The sequence below is a fragment of the Sabethes cyaneus genome, chromosome 2 (genome assembly GCF_943734655.1).
Source record: "Sabethes cyaneus chromosome 2, idSabCyanKW18_F2, whole genome shotgun sequence".
In the NCBI taxonomy this organism is placed as follows: domain Eukaryota; kingdom Metazoa; phylum Arthropoda; class Insecta; order Diptera; family Culicidae; genus Sabethes; species Sabethes cyaneus.
Window position 1 is genome coordinate 152,221,504 of NC_071354.1, and position 23,643 is coordinate 152,245,146.

General features: G+C 38.5%; 1 protein-coding gene across 3 annotated transcripts in view; it reads right to left on the reverse strand.

Moving 5' to 3' along the window:
- The window catches only part of LOC128733427 (translation initiation factor IF-2-like), a 145,626-nt gene that overhangs the window by 79,516 nt on the left and 42,467 nt on the right, over nt 1-23,643 (reverse strand). For 2 of the 3 annotated variants that reach the window (XM_053827002.1, XM_053827000.1), the window contains exon 2: nt 10,745-10,803. The exons of the other annotated variant lie outside the window; for it this stretch is intronic. The gene's annotated coding sequence lies outside the window, so the exon portion shown is untranslated. The remainder of the gene's footprint in view (nt 1-10,744; nt 10,804-23,643) is intronic. 3 annotated transcript variants of the gene reach the window in all.

Sequence of the window (23,643 nt, forward strand, 5' to 3'; positions counted from 1 at the left end):
CACCTGTGTCTCAAAATCCGTACACCATGTTAAAAATCAATCAAAGTCCGCATAATTTTGAATCTAAATCCGTGTAAGCGTGATCGAAATGAGTTTAAAGTTTGTGGCTAAATTGTTTTTCTTTATTTGACTAATTGCTTTATAAAATATGCTTTTCTCGATAATTGACGCATTGTATTTTAGTCCTGCTCATCTAAGAGTCGTTCACACACACAGTAGGAACACTACAAGGAATCAATCTTTTTGTTTTTAAGCCAAATTATGGGTAATTGTTCATTTTCGGTCGGAAAGTTAAAATATCAGGTTTGGCACTGATTAAATATTGCCTCTATCCATCCCACTTGTAACAAAAGCTCGTTTGTGTTAAATGTTCTTACATTCTTTTCCTTATGCCACAGGAAATATTAGGCTTAGAAACAAACTTTTTTAACATTTTAGAGTAAAATAACTTCACTTATAAACAATATATAACTTTTTTTTTTGATTTTTGTTGCAAATTATACGGAAAGCTGAAAAATTGCAGAAAAGACTCCGGTATTTCGAGAGTACCAATTCAATATAGTAGCTCTTATCGTAGTGACCGGAACTTAAACTATCTCGATGCTTTTATTAAGGGATTATCCACCATGTATTATCGTAATTGCCATCTTCCAGTTTATCGACATATATTTAGCTTTAGTTATTTCCATTTTGTTTGGCAAAACATAGAATAGAGTTGGATCACTAAGGATACTGCACAGGTGTACGGATTTAGATTCAACTAGTAAAACTGAATCAAAATCCGTACAGTACTAATTATGATGAATAAATATTATTTCAATGCCATAATGAATAAAATTAAGCTGTAGAACGATAAACACCTTTAGTTCAAATTGATTTTCGGGATTTTAAATAGGAAAATCACTTTAAGTGCGCTTTACACTTCATTTTATTGGAAGTTATTTTCTTAGCAAATTGCTAACAACACAGCCAATTTAGAGGGAAATCTGATAGGCATTAACGTTTTAATTTTTATTACTTGTATTTGATGGCCTACTACCTATATTTTGACATTGACGTAATGCTAATAAACCACGGGTCTAGGCCTATTATTAATATTTTGCATTTAGACTTTTCAATACATATAATCAAGCAAATTGTATTAGGTGTACGGATTTCGATACCGCATGGTACATATTGATAGTAGATATTTGCAATTTCAAAATTTCCAGATTGCAGACGCAAACCAAACAATTGTGATTGGGTCATAAAGAAGATACTCATTTTCCGAAATGGTTATGGATTTAATGGAATTCCACTCGAGCAAAACAAATCTAAAGCAAATCATCCGTGTTCTGCTATCAAAGCAAAGTTGGAATGGCCTTTTTGTTTGGTGGATCGGTACAGACATGAATTTACTTACATTTGCCGAATATTTATTTTTGATTATACCTCCTGCAATAATCATCTTCAGCAAACTGCTGTTGTTTAATTACAAAAACACGCTGCTATGTAGCTCGCTTGCTTTAATTGCATCAGTAAAATAAACTGCAAAGCGTTGCAAACAATTGGAAGTGACCCTCAGAAGTCAAATATTTACCCAAATAAACGTCAGCACATCACCGCTGGTTTCCACAACCCGAGGAGCCATGGGGGTGGTAGATGACAACCAAAAACCAAAACCGGGAAAAACCGTTTTAACCTGTGCCTTAGCGCAAGGCAAAGCAGAAAGAGCAAACAACGCAATTTGATAAAAAAAAATGATTAAAGATTAAAATCCTTTTAGCACCAGCACCATGAAAAAGGGTTTGCAAACCCTGACTTCAAGCGGAGCATTTTGATTTATGACTCTCTGATGATGAGCCACCACCACCAGCAGCAGCATGCGGGAGGACTGCCTGCCGACAAGTAGGTACCTAACTGATGATGCGCGGATACAGCCGCTCCTGCGAGGCCATGAAAAACCATGAAAGAGTATTGCGTGTTCTTTTTGATTGGACGAAATAAAACATTTCATGGCAAACGCGGTAAAGTGAAGTCAGCTCTGCTCACTCGGCCCTGTCGGTGGATCTTGTTAGGAAAATAATTACACTGAACTGTAATTATTAAAATTGGATTGTGTGATAACCTTAGTACGGAAAGTTTTTGCTGAGGAAATTGAAGTACATACTTAATCCAGGCTTACTCGTGCTGGTGTATTTTGCACAAAGCCTGTGGAACTTCGGTTCCGAAATATTCTAGCAATAAAGAAAATAAGCAAAATTGATAAAGTTTCATAAGTTCCATAAGATCAACTGCATCGAATTGGTGATTTTTTAATACACTCAGTCTAAATATTTTAGAAATTGGGTAAAATTTTGATAACTTTGTTATTTTATCTTTTCACAAAGAAGTGATGACTTCTCGAAAGCACAACATACTATCATCAGGAAACACAAGCGCTACACTCCACACGTCAATCCGGAACCGTCCTTCGGCGGGACTGGGAGCAACCAATTTATTCTCGGAAGAACCCAGCAAACCGTCTAACCTAATTTCCTACCGCCGCTGTGCCACTTTTCCATCCAGCTGGCACCCGCCAGCATTTGCTGGTTGTAAAAATTTATCACTCGGAACCAGCAAACGTATCTTTGTAGATACATGTTTTATGGCTTTCAAAATTTATACATTTTGGCCCGTTCGTCATCAGCTGGAGGAGCTAACGGCTGACTTTTTCTTGTCATGTGTCAAAAGTGCTTTTAGGTTGTTTATTCTATTTTAGCACGTCCCCCCTCCGTAAGCAACTTTTATGCAGCCGTCATGAAGCTCCACCTTCCGATTGAACAGATTGACAACCCACTACAGTGCCTATATATGTGCCGGGGGAGGCAAGAATCGGCAGTTTTGTCAAGAAAATTTCTCCACGCCTTAAAGGAACACGCAACCCCTCCGGCAAGAAGACATTGCATTGGCACGGCACGTTACGGCTTGTGGCGGCTTATTATTATCAGACAAAGTCCACAAAACGGCTCCCCTGGGGGATCGTCGGAGTTCGAGTTTGGAGTCGCTGTGGAAATGGTCGTTTTGTTTGCATGTGAGTGTGTATTTGTTCAGTATACACAAGACATTAATGGTTCGAGTCTAACTTTTCCGATCCCGCCGACCGGCCGTAATCGTGTGGAAGTTGATTTTATTGCGAAGAATGCTGTTTCCGGTGGCAGCACTTTGGACGGACGGACGGACGGCACATGCTCCCATTGAAGAAACTGATACTGAAACGCTATATCTGGTGGGGCGGAACGTGAATCGAGGATTCTGTTGTTCGTGGGGCGTTAGGATGATTGGATTTGTGGAGAATTTCATTAACCGAAATTGCCCCACGTATCCCGATTGCTTGTTCGCTCGCTACGGAGGCCAAAGTTTGCCTGTCAGGTCAACTTTATGGCATAGGTGTAGAAATGAGAAAAAAATCAACCACGAAACGAGCTACTTTCAAGGGTTTCTTGGTTAGACTCAGCTTAATGCTCAATTTAATTCTATGAGGAAATTTGATTAGAGCTACGTTTTTACATTGAATCAAGCACACAATGCTGTGCTAGCCACTCTGCAAGCTAAAAATCTAGTAAAATTCAATCATCCTTTGTAGGTGGCTGGCAAAACGGCAACATGTTGTGTGCAAAAGCACAACAAAAGTGTTAAACAGGATGTTTCTTTTTTGGAAAATCGGGCACTCAACTTAAAGTTAATTTCCTTCGTTTTCCCTACCATCGAACCGGATGGGTCCGGTCTTATTTGCATAACCCTCATCAAGTTAGAAACATTTTCTCCCTTCGAACTGGGGGCCAGCAGCGTGGCTGTGGGATTGGTACAGCCAGCAGTTTTGTTGGAGAAGTATGGGTAGACGATAAATTAACAACGTTCCTCTATTTATAATCCTCTTACCCTCAAATGAGAGCCTGATGGTTCGAGTCAGATAGCGTGTAGTCGTATGGGTAGCCGTGGTACTGTCTGCGATGATTAGGTGATTCTATATGACGGCAATTACGATACGATCGGTTATGTTTGGGTGCTGCTCTGACCTTAGATGGAATGCGGTCTAATAAAAGTCTTACCACTATCCCGAAAACCATGAATCTGGCGATTGAGCTTTAAGTTATTGTAATATTGGATTTTACTGGTTTATAATAGCGATATATTAGGTGGCAAAGAGCACACCGAAAATATAAACGGGCTGTTTCATATTACGACTCCAGTCAGGAGCAATGAAAAAAACTTTATTCCCAGGGGACATGTCATGCATGGTAAACACGCTAATTCAGATTCGCTTTGTTGATGTTGGTCCCAGAAAAGATTGGAACCATGCCATTAAAGTAAACTAACTTTATTCGTTTACTTTAAACCCTTTTCCAAAAGTTTCAACCTTGCCAGAAATTATTATAGCTGCGTTTGTCCTTCCTCGTTACAGAAACAAACAATTAATTCTCACTAAAAGGTCTTAAGGCTACCGCATAAGAGTCACTAACGACTGAGAGGAATATCTCTGAAAACACGTTTCCATGCAATAAGAAAATTAGGCTGTTAGCTTAGATACATTCAGTAATCAGCCACTTGAACATTTTATGTACGAAAATGTTTTTTTCTAGGCTTGATTTGTATCTACTGACTATGATGCCTTATAAATACCATGATAAAAACTAGATTCCTTATTGGACTAGACTAGGCGGTAAGTATGAAATTATTGTCACAGTAGCAAATAATTTTGTTAGTTTACGGGAACAACCCGAAGCTGTCCCGTCCTACCTTAGGAAAATGATTGAATTTTGTCGAAGGGAGAAGACCTACACAGGCATACCATAGGCGGTTTTACTTAGAATTGTGACGAAATATGCGGATTCTTCGCATTTTCCTTTCACCAGTTTTGATAATATTGCCTGTGGACCAACTAAAATCGGGATGGTATAATCAAAAGAATTATTCCTGGTCTACTTATTAGAATCTGAAATATGAATATAGTAGTAAATTTTCAATTCTACTGCTATAGAACGTTAAGGGGGCATAGTACTTTTTCAACTTAAAAAAATCGAATTTTTTTTTATTGATTATTTCGAAAGATTAACATTTTGACCATATGTGTTTCAAGTCATTTCAATGAATTCCAAAAATTGACAAAGTTACAGCTATTTGTACCGCGCATGTCTGGAGCGATTACACGGCGAATAAAAAGTTCAACGTCGTTTTTCTCGAAACCAGGTTTTGAAAGTCGGTACCATAAATATCTCAAGAACGGCTTAAGCAATTCTCATGATTCTTTTTTTGTTTTAAAGCCAACAAAATTATCTAGTGTTTGACCCATCCTTTTTTTGATATTACTATTTTTGTATTTTTTAGAAATGTTTAAAGTCAATTTTTTCGACTAAAAACCTTACTTTTATGTTTGAATGTCCGCCATTTTGTTATGCGTTCGAATTTTTAAAAAAGGATGGGTCAAACACGAGATAATTTAATATACTTTCATGTCGTTTTGGAATTTTTCAATTCGGATAAGACCCCCAGCGCCAATCCATGGTACCGCAAATCATGTTTTTTTCGAACGATCATGTTCAAGGAGCCGTAGGGGAGAGGGGAAGCGGTTCACACATGCGAACAAAATTGTAAATATTAGTATAAAGTGCAATGTTTGGAATGCAAAAAACCCGAATCGATTCGCTTTTCGCGTTATCCAGAATAAAATATTTGAAATTAGGCAAAAAATATGGTGTAAAAAGTACTATGCCCCCTTAAGTAATTACGAGGCGTCCTGTTATGGTCTCGGTTTTGGTTACAGACAAAGCTCTTATAGATAACTAGCTGTATCTGCGTGCCACGCATGCAACTTTAAGCGAATAAGGAATCTTCTGCAGTGGATAGGAATATGTTACAAACCTTGATAGATAGTTTGATTTCATTCAAGTATTTTATTGAACCTAACTTGCACACACCTGATGTAAAATTGCTGAAACTACAGTTCATTTGGTATTCTGTTGATAAATATAGTTTCTACTGGCGAGACCAGACATATACAAAATGGTTTTGAAATTAAAATCAAAGTTGGAATAATTTGAACTGGATGTTTTTCCAGGATATAAGTATAAAATTGGACCTAAAAGAGAGTTTTATGTTATTATTTGAAATTGGAACTGTTTTAGACTTGGAGTTGGAATTGAAGTTGGATTTGAAATTAAAATTGAAATCATAAATTTTAAATTGAGGTCGAAATTGTAAGTTTTATTGGAATAAAAATTGGGAGTAAATTGGAATCAAATTTGGACTACATATTAGACTTGGATTTACATTTGAAATTAGACTTCAAATTGGAATTCAAATTGTACTACAACTTGGTCTTGGAATCAGAGGTTAAATTTGACTTAAAATTGAACTCAAAATTAGAATTAAATTAGATTTGAAACTGGGATTACAATCAGACATGCAATTGGATTTGAAATTGAACCATAACATTGAATAATTTAACGTCCTGGACAAGGATGGTTCGATTACTTTGACTCAATTTTGACAGTAACGTCTCAGCCAAGCAAACTTTAAAAAGGTTATGTATTGAATAGTTGTAGAACTAGTTATTATCTACAATTTTGCAGAATAAAATTTTTCTGCATCTTTTGTGCTACAATGCATTGCTACCCTTTTGGTAGCCAATTGAATGTTCCTATGGTAGGGCATTATAAATATATAATACCTAATTTTACAAATGTCTAATACAAAACTTTTTCAAATTTTGCTGGTTTAAGACGGTACTGTCAAATGAATTAAAATGATGGAACTCTGGTCTTGGATTTGGACTTGACTTGATTTGATGACAAGAATTTGCACATGGACACGAAATTAGACTAAAACTTGAAATTGTAACTGTTATTTTTCGTCTTACTCTTTCACACGTTTCATTTCTTTTCTTTTCTTTTTTTCTCCCGTTTTCCCACTTTTTGTACCTTTTTTCTTCTTCTTCTTCTTTGAACCTGTTTTTGTTACTCACTTTTTTTCCTCAATTGTTCTTATTCTTAGTCCTGTTTTCTCTTTTGTTTTTCCTTTTGTTTTCGTACATTTTTTTGTAATTACAGTTTTGCGCCTTATCTCTCCCTTTTTTCAGTTTTTAATTTTATTTCGTGTTTTTCTAACTGTTTTAAACGAAAAAGAAAAGAGTTTTTTGCCTTCATCAGTTCCGTTTAGCCTCCTCTAGAAGAGAATACTCTTTTTTTCTGTCACGTTTAGTTCGATTAATGTTTTGGTTCAATTTTTCCCTATGCTTTCCGCTTTTCTTTTTTCGCTCCCGTTTTACTTTTTCCTCTGGTCCATTTTTCTGCTATTTTTTATTCGTTTCCTATCTCATTTTCCTATACGAATACCATTTCCCGTTTTATCCCATATTTCTCATTTTATATCCCGTTTTACCAATGTTTATTATTTTTCTCGATTCCACTGTTGGTTTTCCTTCGCTGTCCTCCCCGTTTCTTCTTGTCCCTTTTAGTTTCCCTTGTTTTATGTTCCGTTTTCCCTGTCTTCTCTCGTTTTCCCTCTTTTTCTTTTCCGTTTCCCACCTTTTCTGTCACACATTTTCTTTTTCTGTCTCGTTTTCTTTTAATTTTTTTCCTCCCTTTACTCTTTCGGTTTTCTACCAGCTGTTTTCCCTTTCTTTACTTTTCTTGTCCAGTTTTTCACCCTTTTCAATTCGGACTTTCCTCTTGTTTTTCTTTATTTTGTACCGTTTTTCGTTCTTTTTTCTTTCGTTTTTCCTCCTTTGTTGTCTCGTTTTGCTTCTGGCTTTGTTTTATGTCCCGGAAACTATTTTCTGTATTTTCGTTTTCATCTCTTCCGTTCTTCCTCATGTAAATCCTGCTTTGCTTCTTTTTTATCTCGTTTAATTTTTCTATTCCATTTTATCCTGTTTTTCTTCCGTTTTAATTTTTTGTTCCGTATTCGTCTTTTTCTGTTCTCGTTTCTCAATTTTCTTCCTTTCTTAACCCTTTTTTCTCATTTTTATTCCGTTTTTCTCCTTTTCTGTGCAGTTTTTCGTCAATTCTTTTCTCGTTTTTCTGTTTTTCATCTTTTATCTTATTTCCTCTCATTTTTCTTTTCTTTTCCGCTCTCCCTTTTTTCTGTTTTTACCTCGTTTTCTCTTTTTTCCCGTTTTCATCTTTTCCAATTTTTTTCCCTTTACGTCCAGTTTTCTTTCCAATTCTGTAATGATTTTTTCTTCGTTTTTCTTTTTTTCATGTCAGTTTCTCTTCGTTTTCTCGCTCGTGTTTTTCCTCAATCCCATTTGTTCAGCTGTTGTCACGTTTCGCTTCGTGCTCTTTCCGTATTTTTCTCGCAGAGCAGCAAGAGACGAACTACCGCTGGATCCAACGGCAATAAAATTTACTAATTTCAATGCCAAGCAAATTTATTTAAATTTTTCATTCTCCACACTGCGCTGTTTGGATATCAATTTTCAAACTAGGTAAATAGTTAAAAAACAGGTTTTCCGGTCATAACTTAAGAACAACAAAAAATGTTACGAAACTTTTTTTTGTTTTAAATTTCATTAGAAGATTAGATTAACAAACAAGAGGGACGGAACTTCAGTGATTTTGATAAAATCTGTGTGTTATCGCCACACGTACAGATCACGATCCGTGCAGATCATGACAAACAGTGAATATTTAGCGTTGATCATAAGATTTGGTTCTCTAAACAGTCTCAGCAGTTGATTATAGTGTTCTCATACATGTTGTTTGTATTGCGATTCATACGATGCACACAATGACATGGGAGGATTACAATCCGGTGATTGGGGGGTTCAGCGCACACTCGCTGACTAACGTAATAGATCATTTTGCGATGACATTATTTTGCCGTCAAATGACACCACTTGGTGCTTTGTTTACATGTTTTTTGTCACATCCAGCTGTTTCGATTTGAAATTTCGTGAAGGATTACTGCATCAGGTGCTTTAAAATGCATGCAAGGTACTCTTAAATAAAAACTTTAATTTTTTATCATTATCTGCCGGACAAAGATAGAAAACTCAATTCAAACTTTAACACCATGTAAACAAACCACCAAGTGCTGTCAAAAAAGTGTGGTTAGGAGGTCCCGTGTAATGATCTATGGGCCTATAACTTTTGGCTTTTTCGCTCCCAAAATCATGAAATGCTCCAAGGAATCAGACAGAAACAAAGATCGACTACGATCGTCGGTCGGTACTTCCCATACATTATTGACATCATTGTATAACATTTGGTACCGACACCAGCCGCGCGCGGCTCATGCAGCCAAAAGTCACCGTAAATTTGTCAATTGACTTCAAAGCTGCGTATGATACAATCGACCAAAAAGCACTTTGGAAAATCATGGACGAGAACGGCTTGCTCGGGAAGTTGATCAGACTGCTTAAACTGCTTAGACGATGGATGGTACACAGTGCTGTGATCGGATTTCGGATGGACTGTCAAGTTTATTTACGCCGAGGAGGGCTTCGTCTCTCATACTAGCTCTTCAACATAGCGCTACAAGGGGCACACACAATCTCCAACAAATCTAGTGAATTCGTCTATTTTTCCGATAACACAGATATTATCGGAAGAACAACTATAGCGGTGGCTCTGGCTGTACTATTCGCCAGACTGAAGCGCTTAACAGAGAAGATCGTGTTAAAGGTAAATACAACCGGAACCAGTGTCAATCGACGCAGCTTAGACAGTAGTGTAACGATCGATGGCGTTGAGTAGGTGAATAGTTGACGAATTTGTCTACCTTGGCAATCTGGTAAAGTGAGTTCTGGTAGTGAGTATACGGTGTCCAAGAAATTGGAGAGCGACAACCCACAACCTAGCCAATTGGAGAAATTTTGTTCATTAGAAAAGCCAACTAAATGAATGACAACGAACGCTAATCTGTGACTCAACTGTCCGTACAACGTATTGTTTTTAATTTGTCCAAATCCCAAATATTTTGCACCAAATTTACATCCGTATGTAAAAGAAGCTAATCAATTCATAGCTAGGCTAAGGACCTCGTGGCGTGGGAACGGGTGAAACCCTCAGTACACGTTTGAGCTCCTCTTGATAATATGCAAGCATACCTTAGGTATGCATACAAGCATACTATTAGCTACTTCTTGACGCCCAGTGTGTAGGTAAATGAAATGAAACATCTCCTTTTGTGTCTCCCGTCACTGCATTTGCACACAAGTCACAGCGAAAGTAATTCTACTTTTAAAAATGATGCTGGGATGCACCGGCATATGTATTTGGCAAATCAGTTATTCGTTCACTGTAATTATGCTTTTGTCCATGCCCTGGCCATGCAAGAATCGGGCTTCCACAATGTTTTTTTTTTCGGTAAGTACAATTTTAATCATTCTAATTCGCATGCTGATCGTTATTGGTCTCTGAGTTGGCAGAAATACCCTGCTAGCACAGTTGTTACAAACCAGTTGTAATTTCAGTCATAAATAAGTTTCTGCAACCATAAGTGCGAAAAGTGTGCTGCTTGGGTATTACGCGTATACTTGGTAGCTAGTTGATCGAGATCATAAAAGTTTCCCGTCCAAGAACACGCGATAGATTGTATAATCTATCGTTATTATAACCTAATATGGAGTTGTATTCCAAAGTTGAATTTGAGTAAAGTTGAAAGTTGAATTACCACACAGTAAAAATATAAATGAAGCCAAGCGCTCTCAGATACTCAAAACCTGCGTAGTTGGAAGTGACCCAGTCTCTTTCTCCAAACGAAATTTCTTTCATTTGCTTACCAAATTGAATGTTGCGATCAATTATCCCCGATGAGGTACAGTGGAGCAATTTTGCGAACCTGAAATTAGAGACAAAACAGAATGAAAATGATTATTTTTCTATTGAGTAGGTAGAATAGCAAGTGTTAAGTGAAATTGCAATAATATATCACTCGAATCATTTCCACAAATTTTGCTCAGGACGCCTCAGATAGTTAGCACCGAGTTTCTTAACAATGTTTGTTTAGTAAACTGCATTGGAACTGGAGCCAAGATAAACCTGCTTCGATAAAAACATGTTCAAGATAACGCGAGAAACTTTATGCCAAAAGCCGTACCAAAAGGCTTACAAATAAGATTAATTAAGTTGACGCCCGCAAATCCTCCGGATCATTGAACAAATCTTCCATATAACTCAGCACGTAGTTAGTCGATTGCCGTCCTGATTTATGATCACCAAGCAACCAATCTTCGATTATCCATCGCTATATGGTTGATTAACTTCCTCTGCCAACTCGTTGCCGTCCAAATACGATCGATAGTTCGACGAAAGTAGACAACCGCCAGTGTAAAATCGGGTACTGTTTCAAACCAAGGGAGATTTACAGCATCTTCGCTTGGTATAGCACCGAAAAGTTTTATGTCCTTCCATCCGGGAAAAGACGAAATGTTGCATCGTGCTTGGAAGTTTAAGAAGTTTCTTTCTGTTGTCTCCAAATACTGGTATGTTCTATTCTTGCAGCGACTTTTCGAGCAGAATGAAACGAATGTTCATATCGAGAAACCCCGCGGAAAAGCCGGCAAAGAAAATTACGCTTCGAAACAATAAAAGTTGACTTTTATGGCTTTCATTTTCCGAAACTACTGTACCGCTGGCTGTTTCGGATTGCCCCTGCTGTTCTCTCATGTGTAAAGGAGCTCATAATTGTCATATCACGAACATCGCGAACGACGCTCCGCTCCAGTCGGATCGCCGTTGGCGAAGTTTTACAGCCCGCCGGTCCGCCGCGGCGGGACGGGTTCATGTGTGTGCGCTTTTATGGCACGTCTTTGTTTGGCAATATTTTTTCATAGACTTGGGCTAATAAACATTATATGTTGTACACCGCCGATAAATAAGTTCGGAATTATTGCACCCGGCAAAGAAGGGGGTAAGATTTTTCCTGTTAGTCGACGCCGGGCAGAAGTGGTTGTTAAAATCTTTTCGTAATTGTGTGAGTGTTGGAAATTGGAAGAATGCCATTCAAGCGGTATTAATCTAAGGTTATATGTATATTTTGGTTGAATTTCTTGCTTTAGTGAAGTTCGGGTACTTTAGTCACTTAGTCAAGTGCGGGTGCTAAATCTGCTAAGAGTGTTGACACTTTAGTTATGTGCGTCAAAAAATAGGTTTTTGACAAAAAAAAATTAAATTTCGTTTTCTAAAAACTTAACTAAACATATTAAATTAGTAGAAAAATGACTAATTGCCTTAAAATTGGTCTGACAAATGCATATTACTCGAAATATCTGTAAAGTTTTCATGTCAGCTTGTATTCAAACGCATTTGTATGAAGAAAAATAATCTTCTGTAATTTTAAAACTCGGTGAAAAGTTATAAAAAATCTAAAGTCAAAAGTCAAGAATAAAAAGAAAACAGCTTATAGTGAAAAAATAAAATTGAAAAGTGAAAAGTCCAAGTAAAAATAGAAAACACATAATAAAAATGAAAAGTGACAAGAAAGAAATGATTGGTTTGTCAGAAAATAGAAAATGATTAGAAAATAAAAAAAGGAAAGTTCAAAATTCCAAAATGAAAAATTATGACATAATGGATATTGGATAGCAGAAAATGAAGCATCTAGATTTCAGACTCATTGCAGAAGAAGACATTAGGTGCAAAACAAGTCAGTTTCGCGTAATTTGAGTAAAGTCAACTTTAATTTAAGTGATAAGGAAGGTCATTTCACATCCTAAATTGGATCAGTATTTTGTGTTTGAAGACAGTGCCCCCAACCCTTCTTTTTAGATTATCTTATAATCGGATCAAAGTTGCGAATCAGCAAATCTTCTGATAATCGAGTCGGAAATGCAATCTGTTTCTAAATCAGAATAAAATTCCTTTTTCCCAGAAACTAGGTTTTATTTCATCAGGAAACCCCAAAACGAACCGAAACGATTGCGGCACTTTTTCTGCAGAACCACTTTAGTGCCTCTCATAATACCCGAAGAATTTCAGCATCTCATTTCCATATTAATCAAAGGCCTTTGGATGAATTATTTCTCGACTATAGAGTCCTTTCGAAATCCTTTTTTTTTGTTTGTTTATACCTTATTCAAGAGGACGAAGCGCAGCCAACAGCAAACACAATGCTTTAAATGCATTTTTAAATAAGAATAAAGGTTTCGTAGATTGCTAAATCGCTTTGCATGACGGCTCAAAGGATTAGAACAATGAACACAACACGCGAAAACACGGAAATAAAGAACAAAGAATTTTTTAATGGGTATAATTCTCGACTATAAGTATATCAAGAGACGCTTTTCTTATTCGGGCGTCCAGAGCTGCGGTCTGAAAACTTTGTTTTTGTCGTAGGGGAAACTTTCCTAAGCCGCATCAGATCATCTGCGTCTGGCTGAATAAATCTCGTAAAAAGTTACCATTTCTAGCTCAAACGTTGCGATTCGCTTTATTAGCATAAAGCTCATCCTAGCTTTTTCCCGTGCAACCGAATGGTATTTTCATTTGCGGCTTCGTTCATTTGTTTTATCTCAAGAAGCATTATCTGTAGCAGCAGCCGCAACCGGGGAATCGGTTGAAGCCGAATACTTTATCATCCGGCAGGCCAATTTCTCAAAAACGCCCAACTTAGTTTTATGCTGATGCATACAGCGAGCCGTAAAATATTCATATTCTGGGAAAAGCTACCGTACCTTGTTTCGACTGGTTGTGTTTCGTTTCCTTAACATTGTTCTGCTTTTGCTACGACCATGGGCAGAGCGTCACGTCGTTGGCGACTTATTGTGCACCAAATCGCACAGTGGATTTCCACTAGAAAATGGTCACTGGACTATAGGCAACGTTGTGATTTAGTTTAAGTCAAACTAAAAGGTTTCACTATTTTTGATACCTTTCATCAAAACAAATTTTTAATGCTTTGCAGTATGAATAGTTTATAAGCTTTAAGAACATTGCAAAAACAGTCCACTGTTCAGCTTGATGTGGCTTACAGTTTCGAAGAAGACACGTCTGCCTGTCTAATATGAAAGGTAACAGGCAAGTCGTCCATTTTCATATTCTTTTTTCTTTCTACTCGGATCTCGACGGTGTTTTTCTGGTCCCAAAAGAAAAGATAAAATCGTTACTTATCTCGATTCTCTACCATAAACAATTCCCCTTCCCTATCCCTTGGTTTTAACGGTTTCACCGGGGTGGAAAGGAAAGCCACAGCGTAAAAGCTCGCAGCGAAAAAGCTTGCGGCTTTGGTGGTTTCACATACGGAAATATATCTTGCAATCTTTAGCTTACGCTTGGCTTACCGAAGGACGAAGTTTGCTGGTGAACGTCGCACAAACGTTAAACATATTCTAAAACTTAAGCCGTACCATACGTTAACATACCAAATGGGATTTGAAACGGAAAACAAGCACCGTTCGATGCAGTAGCTTTACGCAACATAGGGTTGAGTGCTTTTTTCTGAAAAATCCAATCTGGTTTTACTTTCTTCATAATAAAATTTCATTCAATTCCATTTATTTTATTGAAAATTAAATTTGCTGCGTCACAATTTTTCCAAGCAAGCTAGTTAATTTTATTGATTGATTGAGTTTATTATGCTGTGAGTTGAATCATCAAAACGCAAATCCGAATATTGTATTGATTCTCACAAAATTCAAAATGGCTCTCATATTGTTCAATCATTATTCGACAGTATTTAGGGCTTATAGGCTATAGCTGCAGCTGCATGAAGCTGGAAGAGTCGCAGATTATGAATAGCGGACGACCAGTGGATATGAAGTTAAGGTATGAATATATTGAATTAACATCCTCACCTCAGGCAAACAGTAGAAACTAGATTTCCTAAGACGGCATCCCCATAGGGATGCTAGTCATAGCAACCTTCACAAGATACCATAAAAAATAACCTGCTACAAGAACTCAAGAAGAGAACACGTATCGGAATAATCAGTAATGACCTAAGCGATGAATTAAAGACTACGATTAGAAGCTCCGTGCATGGAACTGTAGATCGCTGAACATCTTAGCTGGCGACAGGATCATCTTGAACTCTGTAACTAAAATATCATAACACTACTGTAGGTACTTCAACCTTAATAAATAAGTCATAAAATTAAGTCATCAGGCAAAGAAAACTGTGAGCAATTTATGATGTCTTGCAGGTGTTTCGAGTTAGCTTCGAGGTACGATGATGATCTAACAAGCTAGAAGTCGTATGCTTGAATCTCGGTTGGACGGTGCTGCTAGATAGAGTCAGTATGATGGTTGCACTAGTCCCGTAATTGTCTTGTACTCTAATAACCGACTACGAAATCTGTCGATAAAGAAGGGCCAAGTTTTAGAAAGACGTTTGAACCCAAGGCTTTGCTTTCCTTTGCAGGTGTTCTTCAAAAGAAGAGTCATAAAACCTTCTACACTAGTGAAGATTTTTTTTGCAGGTTTTTGGTAATTGGTCTTTGGCGTAGACCTCTCTGGTTTTATAAGAGAGTTTTATCGCAGTTTTGTAGAATTACAAGTGCTGAAAGCCTCTTCAAGTGCATATTGAAACTGAATTTACTACTTAGGATGGTTCGTATGACAAGCATTGTTTAAAGGTACTATCAACTGCTTTCAAATCATGTAGAGTGACTCGTACTTTCATACTTGCTGTTTAGCATGCATGTATGAGTTTGTGAGCGGACATAGACACGAATGGTCCGATTTTTGCAAGATGGTTTAACTTTTAGGTCAGTGTTAGCACTGACTAACGTTTCTACCGCACTAACCGAGTAGATCTATCATCTGTACGGGAGAAATAAAGGTAGTCATACAAAAACACTATTCTCGTTGAGTAAGTGTGTAGAGAATGGTAAAATTGGAAGAGCGCAACAAAACTAGATATAGGGGTACCTAACAGAAACGTGACGCGGTGGTGTAATGGATTCACATTTGATCGGCAATTTTACGTTATAACTATGACAAAGTCATATAAGAAAAAGAAGTAAAATACAACATAATCGAATGTCCGCATCTGGCGCTTGATACCAATCACAAAGTCTTAAGTAATGACGGGACCAACTTCTTTTGATACTTTTACCTACTACTGTTACTTTAAAGCTAGCTCGTTCGTCAACATCATAGGCGTTTTACAAAATCTGGCCTTTACTTTTCAATCGAGCTAAGTTCTGGGAGGTGTGGGACCTGAATCTGCAAGGTTACCGAACCTGCTTTGACAAGCGGATGATCGTGGATTCGAATCTAAGCAGAATCGGGTCATTCGATGTCAAAGTGACTTTAGCATCCATGGGTTTACTCTCAGGCTGCTTATTATCTTTGCTTCGTCTTACATTCTATATTACCTCGATTCTACTTCTCGAAAGTGCAACAAGTCACTTTTAGAATTAAATGTCAGCCTTGCCAGGGATTGCAGTAATTGGGGATTGTTGTCAGAACCCGTTAATGCTTTACGCACCGCTGTTTAAAAACTCACTAGCTGAGCACTATTTCTTCACCATGTTACTAATGCACATTGAACGAGATTGTCAAAAGTGCTTTGCAAACAAAAAACAGTAAACAAGAAAAAGTAATTAAAGGAACGTGAAACGCGAAATACAGTTATATTGTTTAAAGTGGTTAATTAAAAACTAATCCGGTTGAGGGAACTTATATTATAAAAGTAAATTAAAGGTAACAAACGTATACTATTCGTGATGTAACTTAAAATTAGTTTAAAATTGCTTAAGGTGAAAATAGTCGTCATCGATTCTGCCCATTGGATGAAACTTGGAGGAAGATCGACGAGCGGAGAGAGGCGTAAGGCGGCATTGAGCGAGCGCGCTAAGACACCTGCCCGTCAACGATACTCCGAACTGGAGAGGGCTGGTTAACGTGCTTGTAAGCGGGACAAGCACAAGAAAGCCTGGACTAACTCCCTAGCCGAACAAGGAGAAACCGCCGCCGCCAATGGTGATATCCGATGTTACTCTCCGGCTGGTCGATCATGTGCAGACCATATCACAACGCTCCGCATTATATTGGAGCAGATCCACGAATTCCAGGACTCTCTTCTACTGGTGTTCGTTTACGTCGAAAAGGCGTTCACCCAGTTCAACCACGAACACATCTGGGGCGCCCTTAGGCGTAGAGGAGTTCCAGATAAGCTAGTCCATCTCATCGAGGCTCAGTACGAGGCGTTCTCATGCAAGGTTTTGCACGACGGCGCCTTGTCCGATCCCATAAGGATTACTGCTGGCGTGAGACAGGGGTGCATTTTATCACCGCTTCTATTTCTCATCGTTATGGATGAAGAACTTGTTGGAGCAATTGATAGTAGACCAAATCGAGGATTGCCTTGGAATCCTCTAACGATGGAGCAGCTAAATGACCTCGACCTAGTCAACGGCATTGTCTTGCTCGAACTATGCCGAAATAATATGCAGAACAAGTTAGATGATCTCTCCGAGAGCTCCCAGTGAACACTGACAATTCCTCCAACTTCGCAGTAGCGGGACAATAAGTAGAACAGGTAGGATTTTCAATATCTTGGTAGCCAGACAACGCCCGATGGTGGTACCAAGACTGATATAGTCACACGGATCAGGAAGGCCAGGGGCGCCTTTGCAGGTCTGCGAAACATTTGGCGCTCAAACCTACGAGTGACCTATGATCACTCTACGTACGAAAACCCGAATCTTCAATTCAAACGTTAAATCCATTCTGCTGTATGCCTGCGAAACGTGATGCGTCTCAGCAGAGGCCACTTCGACGAAAAGTTAATGATTGCTAGTTTCCCGTTAAACCTTGGTTCAAAACGGTAACTTAAAATTACTAAAATTAGTACGGTACGACGTTCTGTTGAGAAACAAATTTTTAAATTCAAATTCATACTTACAAATAAAAATTAAATAGCGACGAAGGCAGACACAGGAAAAAGAATAAGTAATGGACAAATACAGGAAAGGAGATTAAAGCACTAAAACGTAAGAATATAATCTTGTAAAAAGCGAAGTATAATTGCTGAGTTACGTGTAAATGTTATTTTAGAGTGGTTTTAATGTAATATTTCGCTATAGGACCAATACGATATCAACAGGAGGATATTGCTTGTTGAAAAATTGTAGCAGCGTTTTACATCACTCACACATCTCTTTAGAAATGCAGTGAGAAGAATTTACAAAATATATTTCGCTTTTACGTAATTTAATAAAACCCCGTCAAGCGTCTCGCGCACTTTTGCGCTTTTTTTTAGTTTTTAGGTGTTGTTTGTACAAAACATATTGTGTTTCGTTTGTTTGAAGAGATAAAGCCAAAGTATCTTCAACAAAGTTTCTCTAAATTCTATTTTCTACAAGTTTGCCTTTAAAGTGGATTAATGAAAAGTTTATTCCTTCCAAAAGTTGGCATTAATGACATACAACAACTTAGCTTATAATGCTAAAGCTTTTTTCACGTTTTCCCTTTGAATACTGAGGTCCGCGATTTTCGCATTGTACCACTGTGTACCTGCTAATGCTCGAAAATAATCTGCGGTACGTTTCGGTAAGGAATATTCTCAATTTGCACCTTTTCTATTTCGCGCTGGTGTATTGCAGCCTCCGTTAGATCGAAACTTTTCCAAACGATTGTTTTTTGTTTCATCAGCGGAAAAACATTGTTTTCCTTCGGCCAACATCTGTAGAGCACACGGTTTTCTGCAGATTTTCCATTTCTAGTATCTATAATCAGGCGTGGTCAAAAATCGCATCAAAATGTTGTCATCGATACTCAATCACCGATTCAACTCACATAACCATCACCTTTTATATGCTCACTCAGAGACCCCAAGCGTGCTCTCATAGCAGTTTGAATCATTTATTGCAAACGAACCATACTGAATATGAGTTAAAATGATTGCGATCAATCCTACTCTGTTTTTTTCATTCTCTAACCCTAACGAAGCGAACCAAACTTTTGCCACTGAGCGAACCTGATCCGATTTTATTTTGCTTTTCATCTTCTCAATCGTTCATGAACCGAAAATGATTGCAATCATCATTTGAATCAGCTTTAATTTTGCTTCAATAAGTTATGTAACTTCTGAATAAGTTACAAAGTGTTTGAATATTTGAAACATATGGAGAATAATTACAATATATTTAAATAGCAGAAGTGTGAATATCATTGAGTTAAAACTGAACGATCAGTGAGCGTAAGTGAACCAAGTTCAAACCGATTCCCATCGCTTACGTTCGTCTTGCTATTGTGTCGGTTCTGATCCAATCACTATTATTTCATATCCCTTTTGAATCTTTTCTCTTTCGAGACTGGTTCGTGCACATCTAACAGCGAAAGCGAATCAGTACAGTTCTGGATCACTGCTGAGCGTTAGCGGAAATAATCTTATTACCTTTGACAACTTATGATCGTAAATCAGTGATGCTCACTTGAATGAATGACTTTTTCCATCCTTGTCTGTAATATAGTGCCTAAAACTGTATATAATTAGCTATACATTTTTGCCTCGTCCATGAATCGCACTTTTGCCCCGTCCGTGAATCGCACTTTTACCCCGCTAGACGCTTGACGGGGTTTGCTTAACCCAACAAACATTTTTGTTGAATAGTAGCTTACCAACCGTTGTATAGCTAATTACCGGGTAACAGGTGCTTAAAAAGCTGTTATACAACAAAAATGTTTGTTGGGTAAATTACGGAAAAGTGAAATATATTTTGTAAATTCTTTGCACCGTATTTTCAAAACAGATATGTGAGTAATGTAAAACGCTGCTACAAATTTTCAACAAGTAATATCCTCCTGTTGATATCGTATTTGCCGTGTAACGAAAAATTACATCAAAACCGGCCTAAAATAACATTTGCACATTACTCAGCAACTATGCTTCCTAAGCAACCAAAGTTTACGTTAGATTCAAGCTGTCAAAGTAGTCACCCATCCATGCCAATGCAGTCAATTTACTCGGAATCTGCACCGATAAATCATTGAATCGCATTTTTACCCGCATCGCACTTCTGCCCCTCCTTGCTCTATATATTTTATCGCATGTCTAATTATATACGGGTCGACTCCTTTGGTAAGAACATACCAAATGGGTTGAAAGTCCGAAAGTAATAGTAAAATCCACATGATTCTAGTATTACTTTCTGGTGGGGCTTGCTGACAGGAAAATGATGTCGGGATGTGCTGCAAGTATTCAATCATTCGTCATGAGTCTTTAGACTGTCGGTCCAAAGGTAACACCTTCTATAACCCGAAACTAAGATGATTGCAGAGCCTAAGCATCACAGAAGTTCCTTTTTTTATAATATCACTGCCGGACAGTGGGAGATAGATAGGGTCTACACATACATCAGCATACATCAGCTTGCATCTAACTCCAAGCATTGAGGCAATATCGTAGAAACACAACACAAATCGGAGAGGTCCCATGCTGCTGCTTTGAGGCACACCCGAGTTAATAACCGTTAATAAACCGGGAAGGGGAACAGGCGTCAAGCTGCAAACTCGTAATTCTGTCGCATAAGTAAGAAGTGAACCCTTCTGTGAGATTTTGAGATGCGCCGGGTCGCGAAATTTTCTGTAGGAGTTGGTATTTTATGGTCATCACAATCGAACGCTGCTTTCAGATCAGTATAGATTACGTCAATTTGCGCTTTTGGTTTCATGTGGGATATACAGATACACGTAAAATAGACGGTTTATACTAACGGATCAACATGGCATAAATCTGTATTGACCGGTGGAAATATAGCATAGAGGGCGTATAACCATAATAACATAGTCAAACGTGTTTCAAACATTTTAAAATGATTTTCCGAGTGCAAAAAATCGCTTTTTAGATAATTGAATAGAAAAGTTCTAACCTACATCTCGCTTAAAAAGTGGCTCTATATCTTCTTCTTCAGCAGCAGCATAGAGCCGGGGTGGCTCGTGCTGTTTCAAGCACTCGTCTCCATTCAACTCGGTCTTGGGCCACTCGTCGCCAATTTCCTAGTCGTCTCAGAAGTCGCAAATCGCTTTCGACCTGCACGTTGGGCCCCCCTGTTCCTGGTGCCGGTGGGGTTGTTGAAGAGGACTATTTTCGTCGCACTGTCGTCCGGCATCCTTACGATGTGTCCGGCCCACCGTAGCCTGCTAAATTTCGCTAGATGTACGATGGGAGTCTCCCCAAGCAGTGCCTGTAGCTCGTGATTCATACGCCTCCGCCACTCTCCGCGGTCACCAGCGATCCCAAATACACGAACTCCTCTACCACTTCTAGTTCGTCGCCGTCAACGGTTACCGTCCGTGGGAGGCGCGTATTTGTTTCCTTTGAGCCTCTTCCCTTCATGTATTTGGTCTTCGACGCATTTATTTTTAGTCCAATTCTCCTAGACTCCGCTTTCATTCTGGCGTAGATTGCCTCCGATGTCGCAAAGTTCCTGGCAATGATATCGAAGTCATCTGCAAAGCCTAGAAGTTGGCTACTCTTGGTAAAAATCGTGCCTCTCGTTTCGATGCCTGCTCGTCGGATCATCCCCTCAAGAGCGATGTTGAACAGCATGCAGGATAGATCGTCACCTTGTCTCAACCCTCGTCGCGTCTCGAAGGGACTCGAGAGTGTCCCAGAGATGCGTACGAAACACATCACTCGATCCAATGTAGCTCTGATCAGTCGCGTCAGTTTGTCCGGAAAACCGTATTCGTGCATTATCTGCCATAGCTGGTCTCGATCGACTGAATCGTATGCTGCTTTGAAATCAATAAAGATGTGATGCGTGGGCACGTTGTACTCCCCACATTTCTGTAAGATCTGTCGGATAGTAAACATTTGGTCCGTAGTTGCGCGAGCCCCCATGAAACCCGCCTGATAATTCCCTACGAAACCTTATGCTATCGGTGACAGCCGGCGTAACAGGATCTGGGAGAGTACCTTGTAGGCGGCGTTTACCAGCGTAATACCACGATAGCAGTCTAGCCGATCACCCTTTTTGTAGATGGGACAAACCACTCCTTCCATCCATTACTCCGCTAGCTTTTCCTCCTCCCAAATCCTCGAAATAACCCAGTGTAGAGCCTTTGCTAGCGTTTCTTTGCCATGTTTATAAAGCTCTGCCGGTAGGCGGTCCTTCCCAGCGGCTTTATTGGTCTTCAGCAGCCTGATTTCTCGTTTGACTTCTTGGAGATCAGGTGCTAGGACAGCACTATCTTCCATGGGCGCTCCTAGGTTAATTACCGTTCCGCCTCCTTCTGCGACTTCGCCATTGAGGTGTTCATCGAAGAACTGCTTCCACCTGTCGACCACCTCGCGCTCGTTTGTAATTAGATTCCCTCCCTCGTCCCTACACATGTCAGGTTTCGGTGTGTAGCCCTTCCGAGTTTGGTCCACCTTCTCATAAAACTTGCGCGTGTCATTAGCTCGGAATAGTTGCTCTAATTCTTCACGATCTCTGTTCTCGTTTTGGCGCTTTTTCTCCTCAGGATCGTGGTCAACTGGTTCCTAGCTCGTCGGTACTTGGCCAGGTTCTCTCTAGTGGCAATACTTAGATATTTTTCCAAGCATTTTTTTCTCCTCCGCCGCTTGTTGGCATTCCCCATCAAACCAATCCTTTTGTGTACTCCGAGGCTCAATACCTAGTGCCGCGGTAGCGGCCTCTCCGATGGCCGAGCGTATTCTGCTCCAATCGTCTTCGAGGTTTGAAGCACTATCTCAGGCTCTATCTCTAGGGTATCTATTTTATGAAAATCTTTTAAACACATGTTTTAATTTAGTTAGCATGTTTACAATTCTACACAAAACTTCTAAGCTGCCACAATCCGTCCTACTTCGCCTTCTTATCCCATCTGTTACTGTTAGTAAACAAGTAATTTTTAGACGTTTCAAAAATGGATGAAAAATATTGTAAAAAGTATGAAGGTCTGTGCCTAGGGGCACAAACGAGGGACGTAGAACTACAAATGCACGTTCAATTCGACTAAGCTTGATATACCAAATTAGTATAAGTCTGAACGTCGTAAAGAATCTTCGACTTGTCGCATTTTTTATAAAAATAAAAGAAAAATGTAACGAGAAACATTAAATGCAAGTGTAGAAACTGGAATTAGTGTAAATTTAAGAACGGTTGTATATAACCATACTGTTTGTGGTATGGAAACATCATTATCGCTGCGGCAAATTAGCACTACTTATTCCGACCAATCACAGAGTGTGGATTTTTAGTTAGACAATGGCTAACATTTTTCAATTATTTCAAAATTTGTTAGGGAAACATATAATCTACTGTATTGTAATGGATTCTTCGAAAAATTTCCAATCGATTGATACCAATATCTCTAGAATCTATTGACCGAGTTATAAACGTACAAACTATAATCAGTTTTCGTTACATGTTCCCTTTTCGTTTTTAACGTGCACCCCAATATAGAAATCAAAGAAGTAGTCCTACTTCAAAATATATCAATCAATTAATTATATATTTTTTTGGCAGATACATGGATGTCATTCGTATTTTTGTGCTTATTTCACGCTAGCAATCTATATGCAAAATTCTCGTGAAAAAATACAGTTTAAATTCGAAATTACAGTATAGAGCCAAATTATTCTTTTTACTGTACCTAGAGATACGTTTCGAATCTTCTAAAAATAAATTTCTATGATACCATTTAATTTTTTTTATGACGTAAATAGAATAATTATTTTAAAATGACGGTTCTATATGTTTTATTGATCGTAAATGTTTTTATAAAA